Raw genomic sequence first — 25,092 nt, forward strand, 5'->3', positions numbered from 1 at the left:
TCTAGGCTGGCCTTGCAGTTTTTAAATCTGGCAGGAGCTGAATGTCGGGTTGCCTTCAAAGCTTAGCCACTCGCAGGCTGTGAGGCACTTGGGCAGCCCAGACGGAATCTATGTTCCTGGTGCAACAATCGCCTCACGTGCCAGGAGGCTTTGAAAGCCAAGGGCAAAATCAATCCCTGCAATATAAACATCGAAATGAGTAGCGAATGGAAAAAAACACATCAGACCCCAGAGCAGCTAGGCACCTGGACCTGCTTTTACAGCACCCCCCACCACATCCTGATTCAGTTTGATTGGGTTTGAGGGTGAAAGGGTTGGGGGGGTGCAAAGGCCCAATTTTCTTACCGATGTGACATGCATCACCTCCCTGCAGACAGCATGAGCTTGCTTATCAGATATAGCCTCTGGATATGGCTGTTCACACCCAAGTGTTGCAGACAGAAGGATGCTTACTTCTGAGCTGGCATTTCGGTCCCTCTCCCAATAAAGTTGGCAGCTAGGTCTGAGGTTTGTTTGCATATTTAGTTGCTTGTATATCTGCAAAAATCTCTCAGTCCTCTAACACACGGGCTCCCATCACTGAAGGTGAACCGTACTGGTTGAACTGTCCTGTGTACAGGTGGCTTGTATGTGTGAATGGCATGTGGCAAGCCCAGACAGACGTGAACTTCATTTGGACTCCTGAATCAGTAGAGCTCTCGCCTGTTGCTTAAAAGGGGCAGTTGTTGTTTTTTTTTTTGTTTGTTTTTTTTGTTTTTTTAGGTTTATTTATTTATTTATTTATTTAGAGAAAGAGAGAGAGTGGGGAAGGGGCAGAGAGAGGAGGGAGAGAGAGAATCCCAAGCTCGATCCCACAAACTGAGAGATCATGACCTGAGCCTAAACCAAGAGTTGGATGCATAACCGACTGAGCCAACCAGGCGCCCCGGGACAGTATTGATTTAGCCACAGTGGGCCCTGGATGGGACCGCCAAGGTCCCACATGTGACATTATAGACAACAAAATGAGCCAGACTTTGGTAGAAGTTCTGCTTTCTGACAACCAGAGGCTAAGTATTATTGGATCTCCTGGGGCCCACTTATTCCCCTGGTGCTGGGGGTGGGACGTGTACCAGATGTGCACCAAAGGGATGGGTATTCTCACGGCTTCTCCTAGAGCAGATTATTCCTAGGCAAGGCGATCCCGTAGCTTAACATCCAGACTAGGTCTGTCTGGGGAGGGAAAAGGGGGCCTATTAATAAAATTACACAGGCATATCAGGTGTGAACCAGGACCGAGCGTGTGTCTCTTAGGACACTTGAGCGGAATAAGAGAAAATACTGCCTCCCTGGGCTCTGAGGCAGGAGAGACCTCGGGCACGTCCCTGCCACAATGGCAGCAGGCTGGGTACCGGGAGGGAGAGGGACGGGAGGGATGCTGTAGGCTGGTCTGGGTCTTGGCATTTACTGGAAGCTACTCCCTGAACCATATTTCCAATCCATCACCTCTGACAGTTCGGTGCAGATTCCTTAAATGTTGCTGCCTGGGCATTTGTGTGTGCAGAATGAAGGGAAGGGAGGGGTGAGTGAGCACAGAAAACACAGTGGGAAGGAAGTGTCCTCTCCCTTGAGGGCTGAGGGGTAGGAGCAGTCGGGGGTGGCATGAGGGGGTGTCTCCAGCAGAGCTCAGCTGTGCACAGTGCTACAGCAGCCTCCTGGAGGCGGCAGGACATGGGACAGCAGGGTGACAGCACCAGGCACGGACAGAGAGCAGGGGCCACGTTGGGGGTGGGGGTGGGGGGAGGGTCCCAGCTGGTCTGCTAAGGACTCTATACCCTCTGTGCATCTGGGTGCTTGATTCACCTCCCCAAGCCCACCTCCACACTTCCCCGTCTGAGTTGTCTTAACAGGGTATGCGCTTTGCAATCACAGAGACGCTTTCAGATTCTGTTGCTGTTCTGTTCCTTGTGTGGCTTCTCACGCCTGGGGAGATAACGGATGGCTTCGGGAGACAGTCTGAGCTCCCGGCTCCCCGGCTCTCTGCGCACACCTCCAGGCTGGCGTTTGAGTTCTGAATTGTACTTGCTTGTCACTTATCCGTCTTGCCCACTCCCTCTGCTAACAGCAACTTGAGATTGCCGCATCCTCAGTGCCCAGCACTGTGCCTGGCAAAAAGCGGGCCTCCAGGGTGTCTTTGAGCAAATGACGCCAAGAGATGGCAGTCACCTGGGGGGTAAAACAGAGGTCAGGATAGAGCCCCCATCCTCTTCAAGACACCCATGCAGGTTCTCCAAGACAGTATAAAACCTCTAGTCTTGCTTTTTTCCCCCCTATTGCTTTCAATTTGATCTTGTTGGTCTGCTTTCTATGCTACACAGAGAGAAAAAAAAAAATGACCTTACTCTTGTGGCTTGAAAATGACACGGGCAGGGGCTCCTGGTTGGCTCAGTTGGTTAAGTGTCTGACTTTGGCTCAAGTCAGGATCTCCAGCTCCTGGGTTCAGCCCATGTGGGGCTCTGTGCTGACAGCTCGGAGACTGGAGCCTGCTTTGGATTCTGTCTCCCTCTCTCTCTGCCCCTCTCCTGCTCACGCTCTGTCTGTCTCTCTCTCTCAGATATAAATAAACATTAAAAAAATTTTTTTTAATTGACTGGGGCAAACAGGATTTTTTTTTCCTCAATTTTTTAAAAAGTTTATTTATTTATTTTGAGAGAACGAGCGAGTGAGCGAGCGAGAGCACAAGCAGCAGAGGGGCAGAGAGAGAATCCCGAGCAAGCTCCACAGTGTCAGCGCAGAGCCCGGTGCAGGTCTTGAACTCACTAACCGTGAGATCACGACCTGAGCTGAAACCAAGAGTCCAATGCTCAACCAACTGAGCCACCCAGGCACCCTAAACAGGATTTATTTCTAATTTCTAATTTAATTCCTAATTAAGTGCTTCCAGAAAAATTTCTCCCATCGCATCTTTTCCTTTGCAATTCTTACAACTCATATAGGGGTGCTAGTTGTATCATTTTTTTAGTTTTTCCACAATACAGGAGTCCATTTGAAAAATTGCCATTATTGAGGGGCACCTGGGTGGCTCAGTCGGTCAAGCGTCTGACTTCAGCTTGGATCATGATCTCACAGTCCATGAGTTCGAGCCCCACATAGGCTCTGTACTGACAGCTCAGAGCTAGAGCTTGCTTCAGATTCTGTGTGTCTCTCTCTCTGCTCCTCCCCTGCTCTCACTCTCTCTCTCAAAAATAAAATAAAAACATTAAAAAAATTGCCATTATTGCTTGGGAGTTCTGAAGTTATTTCCTATAATAATCTGAAAGAGTGTTTCCCTCTTGCAATTTGGCTTGCAATTTTACTTAGGAATTTTTCCCTGTGTTAGGAGAAATTACATGATATACCTAGTCATATGTTCAGCATATTATAATCATTCAATACATGTTGCTTAAAGAGAACATTTCCTACTTACAAAGGCTGAACAAAGACTTTTTAAAAAATAAAGATCAGAGAAGTTGTAGCAGATATAAATATATGCATTTATTCTTCCAGGCTTTACATCTGAACACAGGTTTTTTAAAAAATTAATTAATTAATTATTTTTTCTTTCTATAATTTATTTATTTTTTATAATTTACATCCAAGTTAGTTAGCACATGGTGCAACAATGATTTCAGGAGTAATTACCCATTTAGCCTATCCCCCTTCCCACACCCCTTCCAGTAACCCTCTGTTTGTTCTCTATATTTAAGAGTCTCTTATGTTTTTGTCCCCCTCCCTGTTTTTATATTGTTTTTGCTTCCCTTCACTTATGTTCATGTATTTTGTCTCTTAAAGTCCTCATATGAGTGAAGTCATATGATTTTTGTCTTTCTCTGACTAATTTCACTTAGCATAATACCCTCCAGTTCCATCGCATAGTTGCAAATGGCAAGTTTCATTCTTTTTGATTGCCGAGTAATACTCCATTGTGTATATACCACATCTTCTTTATCCGTTCATCCATCGATGGACATTTGGGCTCTTTCCATACTTTGGCTATTGTGGATAGTGCTGCTCTAAACATGGGGGTGCATGCGTCCTTTCGGAACAGCATACCTGTATTCCGTGGATAAATGCCTAGTAGTGGAATTGCTGGGTGGTAGGGTAGTTCTATTTTTAGTTTTTTGAGGAACCTCCATCCTGTTTTCCAGAGTGGCTGCACCAGCTTGCATTCCCACCAACAATGCAAAAGAGTTCCTCTTTCTCTGCATCCTCGCCAACATCTGTTGTTGCCTGAGTTGTTAATGTTAGTCATTCTGACAGGTGAGGTGATATCTCATTGTGATTTTGATTTGTATTTCCCTGATGAGTGATGTTGAGCATATTTTCATGTGTTGGTTGGCCATTTGGATGTCTTCTTTGGAGAAGTGTCTCTTCATGTCTTTTGCCCATTTCTTCACTGGATTATTTGTTTTTTGGGTGTTGAGTTTGATAAATTCTTTATAGATTTTGGATACTGACCCTTTATCTGATATGTCATTTGCAAATATCTTCTCCCATTCCGTCAGTTGCCTTTTCGTTTTGCTGATTGTTTCCTTCTCTGTGCAGAAGCTTTTTATTTTGATGAGGTCTGAATAGTTCATTTTTGCTTTGGTTTCCCTTGCCTCTGGAGATGTGTTGAGTAAGCAGTTGCTGTGGCCGAGTGAACACAGTTTTTTGCAAATTGCCTGGTAAGTAACAGGTGGATAAATTTGAAGGTTAAGATGAAAACTTTACTTTTAAATATTAAAAAAATTTTTCTTTTAACATTTTTTATTTTAAAAATGGTAAGAGGAGAAAATGAAAGTAATAGTCATCCCATCTTTGCCACATTTTTGAGAATTATAACCTCCCCCATTATCACCACCACCCAAATCTGGTCACTGTTATTAACACACACACATGCACACACTTATACATGCTCACTCACATACTCATACAAACTCATACATACACACTCACTCATATTCTCATTCACCCACATACACACTCCCACAACCACACACATGCACATTCACACCCACCACATACACACACTGACTCACTCGTATACTCATACAAACACTCATATACTCTCACCCACATATACACACTCACATAAACACACACACTTACTCACATACACACTCACACAAGTGTGCACACACACACACACACAGAAACTCACTCACATATATTTCTAAAAAAATGGAATCATCCTTATTATACTGTACGACCATTTTCCTTTTTCATATTTTCAAATTTTTTATAGACCTATTGCAAACTCAGAATGAGATAGTATCTCATTCTTTTTTTATAATTTTGTTTTTTGCATTTAGTCTTTTAATCTGTGTGAGATTTCGTTCTGTGTATGGTGTGAAACAGGGCTCCAATGTTGACCTTCTAAATGAATTGACAGGTGTCTCACCCACTCATCAAAAACTATCCTTCCCTACTGATTTAAAATGCTGCTTTTTGGGGGTGCCTGGGTGGCTCAGTCAGTTAAGCATCCGACTCTCGATTTCAGCCCACGTCATGATCTTGCAGTTCATGGGATCTATCCCCATGTCAGACTTGGGGCTGATAGCGCAGACCCTGCTTGGGATTCTCTCTCTCTCCCTATCTCTCTGATCCTCCCCTGCTCATGTTCTCTCTCTCTCTCTCTCTCTCTCTCAAAATAAAAAAATAAACTTAAAAAAAAAAATAAAATGCTGCTTTTATCATGAACTGAATTCCTGTATGAATGTGAATCTGTCTGGACTTTCATTCTGTTTCAATGATCTATTTGTTTATATCTGTGCCACTTAATCATTGTTTAACTTATATAATTTATGAGGTAGTCAGATAGCTATTTGTCTATTCCCTCATAAAGTGATTTACAATTTTAATTTCCATTTTAATTTTTTATATCCGGTAGAAAAAGTTTCCCTGCATTGCCTCCTCTCTTTTCTGGTTTTATTTTTATTTATTTTATTTATTTATTTATTTATTTATTTATTTATTTATTTTTTCAACGTTTTTTATTTATTTTTGGGACAGAAAGAGACAGAGCATGAACGGGGGAGGGGCAGAGAGAGAGGGAGACACAGAGTCGGAAACAGGCTCCAGGCTCCGAGCCATCAGCCCAGAGCCTGACGCGGGGCTCGAACTCACGGACCGCGAGATCGTGACCTGGCTGAAGTCGGACGCTTAACCCACTGCGCCACCCAGGCGCCCCTCTGGTTTTATTTTTAACTTTTGAAAATTTTAACAAAATAAGATGTGTACATAATTTAAAAACTAAATAAATGAGAAGGCTTATAATTACAAACAACACTTGTCCTACTACTCTTCATTTCCTCATTTCCTCTCCTCAGAGGTAATCACTTTTACCTCTTTTAGCTGGTATTTCTGGCATTAACCTTTAAATTTCTAAATAATGTTATTATACCGCTAATTGCTTGGTTGATCACTTTTTCACATCATTTATTGACTTCCATTCATAAATATTCATCTGTTTTACATCGTACCCCACTCCCTCTTCAACAGAGTTTATCACAACTTTGGCTAAATACATAATTCATGTTTACATTAAGATTGGACAAATACTTGGAGTGTTTGATTAGTATATTAGTATTGATTAGTATATTATGTATATTAGTATATTATGAGAGTTGATTAGTATATTATGACTACATTTCCTTTCCAGTATAAATAAAATCCTTTCTTGGTTTTTTTTTGTTTTTTTTTTTTTGGACTTATTAATTGCTCCTGTTTTTACTTGTGTGATTTTTTTTTTATAAACATATCTCAGTTTTTTCCAAATATTCCATTGAAGGACCACATACCTATCAGCAGATTTTCTCCCATGCTCAGAAGCATTAGATAGTTTTTTTACTTCTTCCTTTATCTGGAAGATTTCTTCCCAGAAACTTTTGTCTTCCTCCTCCAATTCCTTATTTTCTTCATCTCAAGTCTTTCTCTTTTTAAATTCGTTTCCTTGTTTTGTTGGAGCATGTTTTCCAGTTGCTGTCAACATTTCTGTATTCTTATGTTTTAGATATGTTATTTTAATTTAATTTTATTTTGAGGGGTAGGGGCAGAGGGAGAGGGAGAAAGAATCTCAAGCAGGCTCCTCACCGACAGTGAGGGGCTTGATCCCATGACTCTGGGTTCATGACCTGAGCCGAAATCCAGAGTTGGATGCTCAACTCACTGAGCCACCCAGGCACCCCTAGATAGGTAACTTTTAAATAGTACATATTCGGGGTTGATTTTTTGATCTAGATGGGCAATCTTAGTGTTTTAACCGGCCAGTTAGTCTATCTACATTTAATCTAATTCTCTACATTGTGTTTAATGTAGAGAATTTAATGTTTAATGTTTTTATTTACCATCTATTCTATGTTTTTTTTTCTTCTCTTTCTTTTTGTTTTCATTGATTTTACTAGCTTGAAAATTTTCTTTCCTATCTGCTTGGAAGTTGCACACTTCATCTCCTTTTTCTTGGTGGTTATTCTAGAAGTTACAGTATGCATCCTTGACTTATCAAATGTTACTTAATTCCTTTACCTTCCTCCCAGACAGCACAAAAACTTCAGTATTAATTATCATATTCCCAAATTTCATGCTTTTATTGCTATGTATTTCAATTCTCTTTATATTTAGACACCTTAAGGCATAAAAGTTATTATTCTACATGGTCAATATTCATTTAGATTTACTCATGTATTTACTATTTTCTTTGCTCTCCTTTTCCCCCTCTTAACTATACCTTCTGCCCATGATCATTTTTCTTGTGTCTGAAGTGCATTCTCTACCATATACTTTAGTGGAGATCTACAGAAGGCAAAATTTCTGTGCTTTTACTTATCCAGTAATGTCTTTATGTTGCCTTCATTTTTGAAGCATATAATTTTGCTGACTTTAGAATTCTAGATGGGTGGTTATTTTCTTTCAATACATTGAAGATAACATTCCCTTGTGTTCTGGCTTTTTATTTTATTTTGTAATATTGAGATGTCAGCTGTCACTCCATCACTCCTTTGAAAGCAACTTTTTCTCTAGCATCTTTTAAGATTTTCTCTTTCTTGGGGCACCTGGGTGGCTCAGTGGGTTAAGTGTCTACCTTTGGCTTGGGTCATGATCTCATGGTTCGTGAGTTCAAGCCCTGCCTGGGGCTCTGCACCAGCAGTGCAGAGCCTGCTTTCAATTCTCTGTCTCCGTCTCTCTTGGCTCCTCCCCTGCTCTCTCCCTCACTCTCTCTCTCAAAAATAAGCATTTTAAAAATTAAAAAGAAAAAGGCTTTTCTCTTTCTTTTTGCTTTACTTCCAAACCAAAGTGTGGATTTCTTTATATTTGTCCTGAGGATTTATTGGGTTCCCAAATTTGTGAGTTGTTGTCTTTCATCAATTCTTAAAAGATTATTAGTAATTTTTTTCTTAGATTATTGTTTTTACTCTATTCCTCTCTACTGTCCTCTGTGGTATGATTGGAGAACATACGTCTCCAAGATCTAACATATATATATTAGATCTTTTTCTATGACAAACCATGGCCTGTGGGTCAGCCGTCTATTTTTGTAAACAAAGTTTTGAATATAGTCATGCTTATTTATTCACCTCTTGTCTATGGCTTTTTTTTTTTTTTTTTTTTTAAGCTACAGTGGCAACCGACACAGTATAGCCTGCCTGCCTGGCCTAAAATATTTACTACCTGACCTTTCAAGCAAAAGTCTACCAAAGCTTACCTGATGTTTTTTATCCTCTCTTCTGTTTTCTTTCTCATCCTTTTGGCCTTTCTGTAACACATTCTGGATCTCTTCTTCTGATTTATATTCCAGTTTCCTAGTCTAATCTTTGGCTATATCTGCTGGACTGTTAGACTCTGCATTAAATTCTTAATTATGGGTCTTATATTTTTCAGTTGTAGAACTTCTGCTTGCTTCTTTTTTTTTTTTTTTTTTAAACGTTTTATTTATTTTTGAGACAGAGAGAGACACAGCATGAACGGGAAGGGGCAGAGAGAGAGGGAGACACAGAATCGGAAGCAAGCTCCAGGCTCTGAGCCATCAGCCCAGAGCCCAACACGGGGCTCGAACTCGCGGACTGCGAGATCATGACCTGAGCTGAACTCGGACGCTTAACCGACTGAGCCACCCAGGCGCCCCTGCTTGCTTCTTTTTCAAATCAAAGTCACCTTTTTGGTTTCCACATCCCAGCTGAAAGTTTCAAGCTTTTCCTTTTCTCTTTTAAGACAAGAAACATGGTTTTGGAGTCTGTGCCCAGTACTTTCACTCTCTGAAGTTAGGGTGTCTTTCTGGGTTTGTTTGAATGGTAATATTCCCAGATGCTGGTTTTCACTCATAGAGAACTTGCACTTGACATTGCATTTAAGCATTATTTCTTTTTTTGGAGAAATAATCTGAGGCCTAGGATGAAAATATATACCACCACAGAGAACATTCATTTGCTTCTGACCCTTTGGGACCACATGAACTGAGATCCCAGACTTGAGATTCTCAGAGTCACCCACATGAGAACAGTGTTACTTCCACACACTGGAGGTTCCCAAAGTCATCAGCACACTGGAATCACCGGGGGAGCTTCCAAATCTACTGATGCCTGTGTCCCACCCCCAGAGACTGGGACTTCATTGGTCTCTGGTGCAGCCTGCACTTTGGAATTTTTCAAAGCTCCCCTGAAGCTTTCCTGGGGAAGCTTTCCTGGGGATTCCTGGGTGGCTCAGTCGGTTAAGCATCCGACTTGGTCTCAGGTTATGATCTCCCGGTTCATGGGTTTGAGCCCCATGTTGGGCTCTGTGCTGATGGTGCACAGAGATTGCTCGGGATTCTCTCTCCCCCAATCTCTCTCTGCCCCTTCCCTGCTTGTGCTCTCTCTCAAAAATAAACAAATAAACATTAAAAAAAATAATAAAATAAAAGCCCTCCTGAGATCCTACTATGCAGGCACATTTGGGAAGTCCTGCTCCAAGAGTAAAGCCCTTCAGGACCTCAACTTAATGTGTGTGTCTATCAGACTCTCCACTTGGCTGTTCCTTTTATTTCTTTTGTCCAGTGAGGTTGCCAGATACCGCAGCTCCCTATTGCAGCCTTTTCTTCCTAAGCAGAGCAAAAACAGCTGTGAGACCTTGCTTCTCAGATTCTCCAAAATTTGGCCATAGTAATCCATCACTATCTTACCAGCTTTTTGATGCTTTGAAGAAGAATTGAAATATAAATATGTTATTCATATTTGTAAAATATAGTTTAATTATGTATTTCAGTCTAGTATCTTAAAAATAATATATTTAATATTTATAAATGAAAATATGCTAATTATAAGATAATTATAAAGATATATACATATATAATATATTTAAATAATTAAATTGTATCTGGATATATTGTTTCCCTACAACTGTTTTTTTTGTTTTGTTTTGTTTTTTTATTTTGTGTGTGTGTGTGTGTGCATGCACGCGGAAGTATCCATGCTGCTTCCACTCCCAGGAATGTTTTATTTTGTTACTTCCTTTTTTAAAAAAATCATTTATTTATTATTTTTGAGACACAGAAAGGGACAGAGCACGAGCAGGGGAGGAGCAGAGAAAGAGGGAGACACAGAATCAGAAGCAGGCTCTAGGCTCCGAACTGTCAGCACAGAGCCCGACACGGGACTTGAACTCGTGAACTGCGAGATCATGACCTGAGCCGAAATCAGATGCTTAGCCAACTGAGCCACTCAGACGCCCATCCCTACAACTGTTTTAGTTGACCTCAGCGGGAAGGTTGTTATAGCCTACAATCCAGAGAGCAGAAAGTTCTCTACTTGCTTTTTATAAGGAACAAGGGGAGTATTTTACAGTTCTTACCCTCCTGAAAATGTCCATTTTATCCACTCCCTGAAATTACAATTTGGCCAGGATTTGAAATCTAGGCTAAAACTTAATTTTCCTTTAAATACTTGAAGGCACCGCCTTATTGGTCTCTAACATTCATTGTAGCTGTGAATAATCCTATTTCTACCTCCTGTCTGTTTTCCTTGTAAATGGTTTTTTTTTTTTTTTTTTTTTTTTTTTTTTTTGCTCCTTGGGGGAACCATTAGGATCTTCTCTTTTCCCCCAGAACTCAGACATCTCACAACTTACGTACTTTGGTATGGGTTATTTCATCCATTTTCTTGGGCATAGAAGAGGTACTTGCAACCTGGAGATTTATTGTTTTCAGTGCTAGAAATTTTATTGCTGTGTTACTTCTGTATTTCCCACCTCTCTGTTTTCTCCCTTCTCTTTCTTAAGAAATCATTTTGCTTGGCTAATGCCTCCTCTTATATTCATCCTCTACATTACTTTTCTTTCCTTTCCTAATTTTTAGTGCTATGTCTTTTTGTGCTAGTTCTTGGGAGATTTCCTCAGCTTCTTCCTCCAACCTTCCTATTGAATATTGGATTTTGATTAAGTTTTTATTTCCAGCAGAAAATTTGACTTCCTGTTCTTTGATTTTATCCTTTTATATCACCTCTATTTCTGGGTATAAGGATACAGTTTCTTCACTTATTTCCCTAGTGTTGTAAGGAAATCTTATATCCCCTTCCATTTGTTTTCTTGAGATTTCTTCTTTTTTTTTCTTTATTCTTGCATTGGTCTTTCTCTTTCGTGCTGGAGGTTCTCATCAATAGTTTGGGAGGGTTGGCACTCTGATTCTATCTAAGAGTGAGCCTCTAAAATATTGTTTGAAGGGCCTGAGTGTGTGGACAGGATTTGTTGACCTCTGGGCTACATTTAGGGGTGATTGAACAGAGAGTTCATAAGAAGCAAGAAAGCAAGAAAAGAAAGGAAAGAGAAAGAAAGAAAAAGGAAAGAGGGAAGGAAGGAAGGAAGAAAGGAAGGAAGGAAGGAAGAGGGAGGGAGGGAGGAAGAAAAGAGAAAAATGGAAGCTTCATCCTTAGGGCCATTTAGTTTGTACAAAGAGAGAGAGAGAGAGAGAGAGAGAGAGAGAGAGAGAGAATCTTCTGATTTTCTTTATGCACCTGTCAGCATATGGAGCGCAATTTGGGGAAAGGGAGCCATGCAGTTCAACCATTTCTTTTGCAGAATTCCGCTTGCCTCCCCTCTGCTGTCTCCATTTGCATAAGCCTGAGTCTCAGCCTTGCCCATTAAATTAAACAGAAAAGAACTCTTCAATCCATGGTCTGGGAGATTAGTAGCCTGACTGCCTGAGGTGGAGGAAGGATATGGCTACCCCATTGACAAGCTTCGAGCAACGCCGATTTTTAGCTCCGCACTTCAACCCAGCCTTTCACTGAACCTGCTGTCTCCAAAGCTGAGCATCTCAGGTTTTCCTTTGCGGTGATTTGGCTCACTTATTAGCGGTCATTCCCCTCCAGGTGACTTGGCTCATTACTTCCTTCGCATGCTACAATCAGTCACCTCTCCCCCATCCAGTTCCGTCTTCCAAAATTGCATCTCTTTACAGGTTTCTACCTTCTTTTGTGATCCTAGTTGCCTTACTCTCAACGTAGTGGAGTCTCCAGCAGGAGAGGAGACAATAATCTTCCTACTTCACACATATCCCAATCAACTCTAGATGGCCTGTCTATCAAAAACAATATTCTTAAGGTTTTACCAGGATTACTTTTGAAGGTCTAGGTTAAGAAGGGACAATTCTATGTTACTGTGTCTTCCTATTTGAGAACATGGTAAATCTCTCCATTTATTTTTATTTTGTTTATTTATTTTAATGTTTATTTATTTTTGAGAGAGTGCAAAGAGTGGAGGCGCAGAGAGACAGAGGGAGACAGACTACCCAAAGCGGGCTCTGTGCTGACAGCAGAGAGCTCTATGCGGGGCTCGAACTCACCAACTGTGAGATCATGACCTGAGCTAAAGTCGGACGCTTAACCGACTGAGCCACCCAGGCGCCCCCTCTCCATTTTATTTTGTTCATTATGACGTTCCGCAAGGTTGTACATTTTTCATGTTAGGTCTGTCACTACTAGTATTCCTCAGACGAAGGGCACAAGGGACACACATGAAAAGCAAATTCGTGAGCTTGCCGATTGACCTGAAAAATCAACCCCATTACATAACGCAAAAGGACAAAGAGAAAAAAATAGGAGGGAACAGCAAAGAGATGTCGAAGCAGATCCAGCAGTCCCAACAGCTTCTAGTAAGAGTTTCACAAAAAAGAGAACAGAGAGAGTAAAGGGGAGAGGTCAAAAGAAACGAAAGAATATGAGTTCCTACAGTTGCAGAATGAGAAGAACACACTAACACACATACCCTCTTTCACAACGTGGGCAACATTTCAGAAAGATAAAGAGGAAATTCTAAAGGATTCAAGAGAGCAACAATGAGCTACATCAATTTATACCCTGAGGGCTTTCTCCGTTTGTGGTAGACAGATTAGAATCACTGACTAGCGAGCCAGAGAATGAAATCTGCAAATGTTTGTCTCTTGGGAGCAAGCATCGTCTGTCACCAGGACTCAGAGGCTCTTGGAAGTTTTGCCAGCATTGCATTCCTGCGTCTGTCACCATGTGTACCACCATTGAGGGACCACTAGTTAACAGCAGATAGCACAGGGGCCATCTATCTTGCAGGCAATGGCGATGCCTCCAGACTCCCTGGTGCTTCATCAAACATACTCCATTTGGAGAAACGCCTCCTCCTCTCATCCTTCCAATGGCTCAGAATCCCCCCCAAACTCTTTGGAACAGAAGAGGGGCTTGGACACTTAGCAGTGAAATCTCCACCGCTTTGGAATGGAGAAAGAATATCCTTTTTTAAAAAAAATTTTTTTCATGTTTATTTATTTTTGAGACAGAGAGAGACAGAGTGTGAGTGGGAGAGGGGCAGAGAGAGAGGGAGACACAGATCTGAAGCAGGTTCCAGGCTCCGAGTTGTCAGCACAGACCCCACATGGGGCTCGAACTCACGGACCGTGAGATCATGACCTGAGCTGAAGTTGGACGTTCAACTGACTGAGCCACCCAGGCGCCCTGAGATTTTTTTTTTTTAAGTTTATTTATTTATTTTTTTGAGAGAGAATGAGAGAGAGAGACAGAGGGAGAGAGAGTCCCAGGCAGGCTCCGCACTATCAGCACAGGGTGTGATGCAGAGCTTGAACTCACCAGCCATGAGATCATGACTGGAGCTGAAGTCAGACACTTCAACAACTGGGCCACCAAGGTGCCTCTTTCTCTTGAGATCTTTAAGCACTCTGTCCAGATCTGTCTCTAATAAGATGTGGGGCAAATCGATGGTGTACCTGATAAGTAAATGTATATACCTGTATGTATCTACACACACACACACACACACACACGAAGAAGAAGGACCTCAAAACCACCTTATAAGGCAGGCTTTATCCCTCATGAGCAAATGGGTTATAAATGGCAGCCTGAGAGCTGTGGCTGGATAGTCTCGCTTGTCATTAGGGCTATGGAAAAGGGACATATGCATGCTGATTATGTGTATGAGATACCTAATCTGTTCTGGCACAAACTGTTGAAACCCTGTCCCTTTACCCACCCCCCACCCCTTCACTGCCTCTGAGTGACTGTCCAGCTGTGGGTTTGGGAATCTGCAAAGCATGAGCATCTGAGTCATTGCCTGAGATCCAGGACCAGCCTGAGAGCGTGAGTCTGTGTTCCAGCCCATTTGAGCCCATTCACTCAGTAAACTTGAGCTTAGTGGCTGGTGCTAGGGAGACAAAGATAAACGTGGCTCTGACTTTAAGGGGCTCAAATTCCAGCTCCATCACCTACTGGGCAAGTAGGCTTGGGTAAGTCATTGAAGCTCCCGGATCCTTCCTTTGCTCATCTTTAAATTTTTTTTTTAATGGTCATTTATTTTGAGAGAGAGAGAGAGAGAAAGCATGAGCAGGGAAGGGCAGAGAGAGAGAGAGAGAGAGAGAGAGAGGGAGAGAGAGAATCCCAAGCAGGCTGTGTGCTGTCAGTGCAGAGCCCCACGTGGGGCTCGAACTCCCAAACTGTGAAATCACAACCTGAGCTGAAACCAAAAGTTGGATGCTGAACAACAGACTGAGCCACTCAGCGCCCCTAATTGCTCATCTTCAAATACAATGCTAGCTTTGCCTACCTGCCTCATAGGGTTTTACTTTTTTGTTTTTTTATTTTTGTTTTTGTTTTTGTTTTGGATGGATATCATCAGGTAATACACGTGAAAGTAGTTATGGGAAAACCTGTAGGACATCGTTATCATTTTCCTTATGATGTCTTTGTCCGAATCTGACTTTCTAAGGAAACCGTGAATTCAACTAATGCTTTCATTCCCCTCTAGCATGAGCTGTGTCCGCTTCTCCGTGGTGTGTGGCTGTTCTATCTCCCTTCCTTTTCATCCCTCGTCACTTCTCCTCCATTGGATTCTGCAGGTGCGCCTGAGTCACTTCTGCTCTGGGTGACTAAAGTTCTCGGCCCTTCTCTCGAAGCACCTGGAAGGACTGGATGCAATGCCGCTGGCTGGGAGGACCCTCCCTGAGTTCTCCTGGGTGGTGACATCCACCATCTTTGAACTTCCCAAGGGGTGTCTCAGCTGCTGTCCTGGAACAGCTCTAGAAGAGGAAGGAGGCTGGTTTCCCATTGCTGGAATTCGAATTTCCAATCTTGGGTCTCCGGTCAGTACATACCACCTAACTTAAAAATTTTTTTTTAATGTTTATTTTTTAGAGAGAGAGGGAGAGAAACAGAGCACGAGCACAGTAGGGACAGAGAGAGAGACAGGGTCACAGAATTCGAAGCAGGCTCCAGGCTCTGAGCCATCAGCATAGAGCCCGATGTGGGGCTCAAACTCATGAGCTGTGAGATCATGACCTGAGCTGAAGTCAGATGCTTAAGAGATGGAGCCACCCAGGCGCCCCTACATACCACCTATTTTAAATCAAGTTAATGACAGTTAACACTTCATGTTCTAAGAACTTCACATATATTAACTTACTTAGTCTCCATAGCAACCCAGTACAATCCTGAGTCCTGGAGGAAAACATTGAGACTCCAATTAGCCAACAAACTTGCTCCAGGTCAAAAAGCTGATGAGTAGCAGAGCTGGGATTTGAGCTCAGGAAATCTGTCCCCAGAATCTAGGCTCCTAACCACATTGTTATCCTAGCTCTTTAAATGAGTTTTGCTTAAGTAGCTCAGAGTCCAGAAAATCTCCCAGCATTTTAAAGCCTCTTGCTGGATTCTGGCATTACTTGATTCTTTGAGGATTTAAATAAATCATTGATGATTTAAATGAATCTTTGAAAGTCATCTCTGAGGTTCCATCCCTAAAATCCCACCTCCTCTGGTCCCGACACTCCAGCCAGTTGAATACTAATGTCCTCAGTGCTTGACTAGAAGACTCGTGGCAGGTTGAGTCATATGAAATTGTCAATATTTGCCCAGTTTTGGGTCCTATACAAATGGCAGATTCAACTTCATGTTTGCTGAGCCCCTACTTCGATGCCAGGTTTGATTCCAGACCCTTCCCTCATGTTATCTCATGTAATCATCATGACAATACTTCAAAGTGTTCTTAAGGCTAATTTTTCAAGTAAGAAAGCAGGCTCCGTCTAACTAGCAGATCATGCAGCAATTTTTTTTTAAATTTTTAAACTTTTTTTTTAACATTTTATTTTATTTTTTGAGAGACAGAGACAGGGCATGAGCAGGGGAGGGGCAGAGAGAGAGAGGGAGACACAGAATCAGAAGCAGGCTCCAGGCTCTGAGCTGTCAGCACGGAGCCTGATACAGGGGCTCGAACCTGCGAACGCAAGACCCAGGTGCCCCCCATGACCTGAGTCAAGGTTGGACATTCACCCAGGTGCCCCATTAATTTTTTAAAGTTTATATTTGAGACAGAGAACAAGAGAGGCAAAGACAGAGGGATTGAGGATCTGAAGCAGGCTCTGTGCTGTCAGCCCAGAGCCCCACATGGGGCTTGAACTCAAGAGTCTCGAGATCATGGCCTGAGCTGAAGTTAAATGCTTAACCAACTGAGCCACCCAGGTGCCCCCATGCAGCAGTCTTTAAATGGTAGGTCCAGGGATTCTGTTCTCAGATGGGTTCACTGCATGGTGTCTATAGGTTGAGCCCCGGGAGCCGGCTGCTGCTGGAGGACCCAGAGGCAAAAAGTGAAGGGTCATGTTCACCTGGCAGATTCAAGTTATACAAGTTTTAAAGTGACATGAGTCAGAAGGGGAACGTAATACAACCTCCGGAAGACAGGCAGATATGACTCAATCAGCAGCAGGTCAACTTTGGAAAGCGGCATCACACCTGCTCGGTTTCTCTTCAATATTGTCACGGCCATTGGAGTTCACAGACCCGAGGGTGTTCTTGGGGTTGGAGGGTGATTTGCCTCATTGGAGAATCCTGTTGTGGGCAGAAGAGCAAGGAGAGGCCAGATGGAGGGCCTCGGGAAGAGCTGGAGACCGTTGGGACTCAGGTTAAGTCAAGCACACGTGGAAAACTGAGGGGTCGTTTGGGGAGGAGGCTGGATGGGAAGGTCTTTTGTGGTGCAACCAGAAAAGCATGAAAATGCGGGGCTCTCCAGATTCTCTGGTGCTGACTGAGCCATCTGGAGCTTGGGAATCCAGTCCAACCACCTGCAAACATTTTGGGATGACGCTAAGCTGGGAGTTGTGGAACCCGGGCTGGGAAAGGAGGAGGGAGTGTTAAACGGGTGCAAACACACTGAGATGTGTTCCACTTGGGTGGAATATTATTCGGGGATAGATGCAGAAATAGTTGAAGTGGTTCATAGGCTTTCATTTTAATTCTTTGGTTTTCCTCTGTGGGGAACTACTTTCATCTGGTTCTTTTCAATATGGATTGAGTCATATTCCTTTTATTTGCCACAAGTATTTTAAAGCAGTGAACAATTGCTGCCTCCCTCGTTCTCAGGGGGTTGATTGGGACACCCTTGCTGAGCCCCTGTCTCACCACGCGTAGGAGTTTGACATGAATTCCCAGCTACTGGAACAAAAACACCAAAAGAAAGTATGAGCAGATGTTGGCATCGATCGACAGATCTTTGTTTTAACTCTTTTTTGGGGCAACTTGCCCCGTGTTGGGAGTCCAAAGGCTTGAAGGCTGCCTTCTAAGGGCTTATCATCTCTTTAGGGGAAATGTAATATACACACAGAACATAAGACAATGTTTTGTAAATGCCAAATGTATGGTAAACAGATAATGAAAATCATAGGATGCAAGGGGCTGGCATTTGCAATGGAGCTAATAAGGCAAATGTTCCTGGGGAAGTGATGTTGAAGCTGATTTTTAAAGAATGAGTCTTCAGGGGTGAGCAGAAGCATTGCAGATAGAAGGAATGGTGCACACACGTGCATGTGCACACGCACGGGCACATACATGCACACACATATCCAGGGGTGGAAGAGCCTGTATTTGCCTAGAACCCAAGTAAACCAGTTTGAACAGAGTGGCAGTTTTGTTGGGAAATTAGCATGAAAGCCTCCTCCTTTTCTCTGTCTACACCTGGCCCTTGAACAATGTAAGGATTAAGGGCACCAAGTCCCCGCCGCCCCAGCATGCAGTTAAAAATTCATGTATAACTTTTGACTCCCCACTACTTAACTACTAATAGCCTACTGTTGCCCGGAAGCCTTACCAATAACGCAAACAGTCAATTAACACATTTTGTATGTCCTATGTATTCTATACTGTATTCCCACGATAAAGTAAGCTAGAGAAAAGAAAATGTTATTAAGAAAATCATAATGGCGGGGGTGCCTGGAGGTTCAGTCAGTTAAGTTTCTGACTTTGGCTCAGGTCATGATCTCACAGTTTGTGAGTTCAAACCCAGCATTGGGCTCTGTGCTGACAGCTCAGAGCCTGGAACCTGATTCCAGCAGGCTCTGCCCCTACCCTACTCATGCTCTGCATCTCTCTCAAAAATAAATAAAACATTAAAAAAAATTTAACGAAAATCATAAGGAAGAGAAAATGAATTCACAGTACTGTGCTGCATTTACCTCCCCACCCCCCCAAAATCCAACAATAAGCGACTTAGCAGTTCGAACCCATGTTGTTCAAGGTCAACTGTATGTGCTCCCAAGTGATCTCATTTAGTCCTGCACATTTAAATACTATCTGTGTGCTGATGGTTCCTGGATTTATATAACTCAAGCACAGACCTTTCTTCTATATTCCAGACCCGGTCATCTAATGACCTTGTCAAGGTCTCCCCTTGATAATCCCACCAGAATTTCACACGGAACACACCCACAATGGACCTCCTGGTTTTCACTTTCCTGACTTGTCCCTGCCCTCCCACATCCCATGTCTTTCCCCTCTTGGCAAATGGCCTCATGATTCACCCAGGTGACAAAGCCAGAACCCTGGGATTCATGCTTGACTTCTTTCACTTACTCCCCTGACTCTCCTCCGTCGATTATAGACATCAACTTTCCCCACAAGAGTGTCTCAGCTCTGTTCACGTTTCTCTGACTCCATACTGTCACCCATATACCCACGTTCAAGGCACCTACCTCTTCAGCCTGTCATTCTGTAATAGTCCCCTGACCTCAATGCTTCCAAGCTTAGATTCTTGTAACCCTGTCTCTACCTAGTGGCCAAAATAATCTTTTTGAAATGTTATCAAATGCCAGCAGATTGCCTCCCACTCCTTTGCTTAAAACCCTCTCATGGCTTCCTAGTGTACTTAGCTTCTTACCCAGCTCCTTGCCGTGGTCTACATGGTCCTGCTTTATGGAAACTTCCCCCTCCCCTCCACCACCACCCTATGCCTGTTCACTATCCATGCATCTTCTTCTGAAAGCTGCTTCTCCATTTTCCTTTGGGGAATTCTTCTCTCCCTGATTCTTACCGCAGGTGCTCTGGGCAGGCTGACTCCCCTCCACCCGCTGTGTCCGGGGGTCAGCATGCAACCCCAGCATGGACAGTCAGCATATTCTTTCCCTATGTCACAATGACTGGCTCAGAGATGAGTCCGTCTCCTGAGTTGATCCAGGAATACTGAAGCCCAGGTCTTTTGCAGGAATGGTGGGGAATGCTGGCTGCAAAGATGGTGAACACTTGGACCTCTGGGAACCCATCTAACTTATCATGTCAAGTGGGCAAGTCCCATTGACTCTGTTGAGCCAAGTCAGTCCCATGCCATGCCTCAACTTTTCAGCTGAGCCAACACATTCCCTGTTTAAGTTGGGTTTCTGGGCTAGCTTGTCCTGCAGGACCTACTCCTGTCTACACTTGAGCCTTCTCCCAAACCATTTTCCTTTCTACCCTCAGCCCTGGACCTGAGACACATTAAACCCTTTCTCACCTCAGTATCTTCGCCTTTGGTGTTCATGTTGCTTAGAATTCTCCTCCCAAGGTTAAAAAAAAATTTTTTTAATGTATATTTATTTTTGAGAGAGAGAGAGGGTGACCAGGGAGGGGCAGAGAGAGAGGGAGACAGAGGATCTGAAGCAGGCTCTGTGCTGTGAGTGCAGAGCCCAACGTGGGGCTTGAACTCATGACCATGACATCATGACCTGAGCCGAAATCAGGAGTCACCCTCTTAACCAACTGAACCACCCAGGCGCCCTTTCCCGAGGTTTTCAAGAGGCTAACACATTCTCATTTCTTAGATCCAAACTCCAGTAACCTTAAAGAACCCTTCCAAAACTACCGGAGTGAAAGAGGCTTCTGCAGTTAGTTCCCTTTATCAGGTGACCTGCTTTCACTTAGAGCAGTGATCACATATTTCACATGTTTACCTCCTTACATACTTGTTTATTATCTGGCTCCCTCCATTAAAATATTAGCTTTATATCAGAAAGATTTGTGTGTCTTGTTCAGCTCTGTATACACTGTAGGTGCTTAGTAAGTGTTTGTTCAATGTGTGAGTGGGTAAATGCAAGCGTACGTGACTCTGCATACATTCATCTTGATGGGAGGGAAGGAAGGGATAGGAAATATTTACCATAAAGGACAAGAGGCACAGCCTGAAAGTACAATCTTCCTTCTTTTATTTTAACCCTTTATTTTTATTTATTAAAAAAATTTTTAATATTCATTCGTTTTTGAGACAGAGAGAGAGAGAGAGACAGAGAGAGAGAGAGAGAACAGGGGAGGAGCAGAGAGAGAGGGAGACACAGATTCTGAAGCAGGCTCCAGCCTCTGAGCTGTCAGCACAGAGTCCAACGCGGGGCTCAAACTCACGAATTGTGATATCATGACCTGGGCCGAAGTTGGAGGCTGAACCGACTGAACCACCCAGGCACCCCAACTGTTTGTTTATTTTTGAGACAGAGAGAGAGAGAGAGAGAGAGAGAGAGAGAGGAAGGGGCAGAGAGAGAGAGAGAGGGAAGGAGAAACTGAAGCGGTTTCTGTGCTGACAGCACAGAGCCCGATGCGGGTCTTGAACTCATGAGCTGTGAGATCATGACCTGACCCGAAGCTAGACACTCAACCAACTGAGCCACCAGGCACCCCAATCTTTCTTTTCCTTGTAGGCTTTATTTACACGGAAACCGTGGAGCAGAGTGTTCTACAAAGGAGGCTATCACAGCTGGATGTGTTCCACACAAGCCTCTGTCCTGTGAGTCAGGGCTGCAGATGGGTGAACCAGGTGGTGTTGGATGCGGGTGCCAGACAAGGGCACAGCATTTCCCTTACCTGCACATCTCCTTCAGGAGCCCCATCAGGCTGCGGGCTGGTCTTGGCCAGAGTTGTTGTGCCAGGTTGAGGTAGCAGGTGAGTGTTACATCTTCCTCTTTGTAATGGGGACCACCCCTTTATTTGGAAAGGTCGTGGAAGGAGGTGGGCAGTCAAGGGTGAAAGGTCCTGCTTCCCTGACCTTGCTGGCAAGGATTTTGAATGCACCACTGGTGATAACGTGGTGGCAACAACAACAACAGACGTGGGTCTAGTGCTTGCTTCGTGCTGGCAGAGCTCTAAGTGTTTCATGTGTATTAGCATGTTTAGTTCCTGCAGCCACTGAGGTCGATTACAGATGGCCACAATTTCTTTGATACTTTTCCCATTGAGACGTGGGGGTATGGCCCCTCCTGTTGAATCTGGACAGGCTCTGTGACTGCTTTACCCAAGAGAATATGGCAAACGTAATGACGTGTCTGTTTGAAACTGTCTTTGAAGACCCTTGCCTGGGGGCACTTGCTCTAGGGAGAGCCAGACCCCACGTAAGAAGTCTGAGTACTGTGTTGGAGAAATCACAGGAAGGGGACTTGAGACCTCATGGAGAGAGAGAGGGACCAGCAGAGCCTTTGCTGTTCTGTCCCCTCTGCAACGTGGCTCCCCCCACAGCCCCTTAGCTACTCTCAACTATTGTTTAAAACTGAGATCTCCATCCATGTTGTCGCAAATGGCAAGATTTCATTCTTTTTGATCGCCGGGTAGTATTCCATTGTGTATATATACCACATCTTCTTTATCCGTCCATCAGTCAATGGACATTTGGGCTCTTTCCATAGTTCCACGATTATCGATAGTGCTGCTATAAACATTGGGGTGCATGTGCCCCTTCACGTCAGCATGTTTGTATCCTTTGGATAGATTCCTAGTAGTGCAATTGCTGGGTCGTAGGGTAGTTCTATTTTTAGTTTTCTGAGGAACCTCCATCCTGTTTTCCAGAGTGGCTGCACCAGCTTGCATTCCCGCCAGCCGTGCAAAAGGGTTCCTTTTTTCTCCGCATCCTCGCCAACACCTGTTGTTGCCTGAGTTGTTAATGTGAGCCATTCTGACAGGTGTGAGGTGGGATCTCATTGTGGTCTTGATTTGTATTTTGAGAATGTATAACATTCTCAACATTGTGAGAATGTTGAATGATTCTAAAAAGAAACCAAAAAACTAAGGAGATCTCCTCTCGTCCAGGAGTCCTTCTATGGCGTCTCTGCCCCTTTTGTGCTCCATGATGCCTGGGGGTCTTTCTGTGGTACAAATGGAGATGTTGGCCCAGCCATGTCACTGCTGGCCTGTTAGCTCCATAAGGACAGAGACTCTGTCTTACTTGTCTTTTATATCTTCACTGTCGAACACAAGTCCTGGCTGGCTCAGTGTTGGTGCTCGGTAAATTCTTATTGAAGCAGTAAATGAAGGGGCGCCTGGGTGGCTCAGCCGGTTGAGCTTCCAACTCTTGGCTTCAACTCAGGTCATGATCTCAGGGCCATGAGTTCAAGCCCTGCATTGGGCTCTGCGCTGACAGTGCAGAGCCTGCTTGGGATTCTCTCTCTCCCTCTGTCTCTCTCTCTGCTTCTCTCCCCTGCTTGCTCATTCACTCTCTGTCTCCCTAAAATTAAAAAAAAAACCCCAAACTGGTAAATGAACAAAGGAATGAATGAAGCTATCCGTTGCGGTAGTTTGTGGTGCATGGGCTCTTGAGTCAGCTGAAGTTGGATTGAATCCTGGCTCTGCCACTAACCAGCAGCACAGAGCTGGGAGACTTAGATAATCTTGATTTTCCTCTCTGAAGTAGACACACTGAAATATCTACATCACAGGATGTCGTAAGGAGCAAAGGAGACGTCATCTCCAAATCACGTAGCGCGCTGCCCCTCGTGCGGTAAGCGCTCAGGAAATAGTATCTTCTACAAAACAAATGAATTTTATGATTGCGTGTGTCCTGCCTCTTCACATTCCTTACGCTGCTGTCCCTGCATCTCAAGCAGGGTTTGTTGGCACAGTCACTGATAGCCTCTGATTTCTTTTTCCTCGAGAATTCCTCACCGTTGAGCTTTTTCCTACTCAGCGCTGGGTTCAAATTCGTACAGTTTTTTCAGCACGGTGCCACCCCACCTCTGTGTCCACTGACTGACCCAGAGAGCGAGGGACAGTTCATCTGAAGCTCTGAGGAAACCCACAACTTGACATTGGAGAGGAGTCAGGCTCAGGTGATCAGATGTCTGCGCTTTGTGCTCAGGGTCTGAGGGCTGGACCGGGAACCAGAGAAAGGGAGTCAGCAGGGAGAGCCAGGGGAAAGGGGAGACCATGGGTGGACTATGGACAGTGGCATGGTAGCAAAATGTACTCATCACCCTTCCCTCCATATCTGGAGAACATTGCCAGCAACGAGCACAGTGGCATTTCATGTACAAATACTCATGGCAGAATGCATCAAAACTTGAACAATAAAGGGACTCAGGATCTCATCTGTTATGAAATCTGGCAGAAAGACATCTGCAGGATTGGTTAATTGAGCTACTCAACAGTATCAGCAAAGACTCAGATTCTTTCCATCTACAGCATGTTGGTTTGTCTGGTTCCCGTGGTGTCAAGATGGCTGCCACAGCTCCAGCCTTCACATATAGTAAACAATGTGCAGAGGCAGAAAAAAAAGTACTCTTGCTCTCTCACGCATCATTTTAAGAGCTGAAGAAAACATTTCCAGAAGTCTTCTGAAAGCCTTCCCCTGTGTCTCATTGGCCAGCATTGGTTCATTTGTCCATCCTAAACCAATCCCCAGAGGCTTTAACAAATCCCTGAAGTGCATGGAATCCTTTGGGGAGAGTGAACAAAACTTGGGGTCTGTTCCTGTTAAAAAGGGGCAGCCAGGTAAATGATTGTCGGTGAGGTTTTAACAGTGTCAGCTACGTAAGTTTATCCCACCCCCCTTTTTCTTGAGGGGTTTGCCATGTGGTATAAACATGAAAGTGTTCTGAAACCATGAATAAGGGCAACAGGTAATGATGTATCTGGGAAGCAGGTTGTCAGGGTTTGTGGCCTTGTGTTGGACTTCTGACAGTCTGTATGAGTTGGGTGGGACACCCGCCGTCACGTTTTCTGGTTTTAGTTTGCATCTCTTCCACAGGAATTCAGAGGTTCCTCAGACAACCCATGTGGAGTTATAGCTAATCACAGTTCGTGTGCATGGCACAGGATGATTCAGAAGAACAGATTTTTAAAGAATGTTTATTTATTTATTTTGAGAGACAGAAAAAGGGGGAGGGGCAGAGAGAGAAGGAGAGAGAGAATCCCAAGCAAGCTCTGCAGTGTCAGTGCAGAGCCTGACACAGGGTTTGAACCCACGATCCACGAGATCATGACCTGAGCCAAAGTCAAGAGTCTGTTGTTTAACTGACCGAGCCACACAGGCGCTTCAGAAAAATAGATTTTTAAAAGGGGTTTCTCTCTTCACAAAGATTTACTGATCACTTCATCATAC

At 43.7% G+C, this 25,092-nt stretch overlaps 1 long non-coding RNA gene across 1 annotated transcript in view; it reads left to right on the forward strand.

Annotated features, from left to right (window-relative positions):
- Positions 1-21,794, forward strand: part of LOC131517034 (uncharacterized) — a 42,425-nt gene extending 20,631 nt beyond the window's left edge. Inside the window, exons 2-3 of the long non-coding RNA XR_009264347.1 lie at positions 15,344-15,586; positions 21,428-21,794. This is a non-coding gene — a long non-coding RNA (uncharacterized LOC131517034). The remainder of the gene's footprint in view (positions 1-15,343; positions 15,587-21,427) is intronic.
- Positions 21,795-25,092: the final 3,298 nt, after the last annotated feature.

This window comes from Neofelis nebulosa, chromosome 1 (genome assembly GCF_028018385.1).
Source record: "Neofelis nebulosa isolate mNeoNeb1 chromosome 1, mNeoNeb1.pri, whole genome shotgun sequence".
Lineage (NCBI taxonomy): Eukaryota > Metazoa > Chordata > Mammalia > Carnivora > Felidae > Neofelis > Neofelis nebulosa.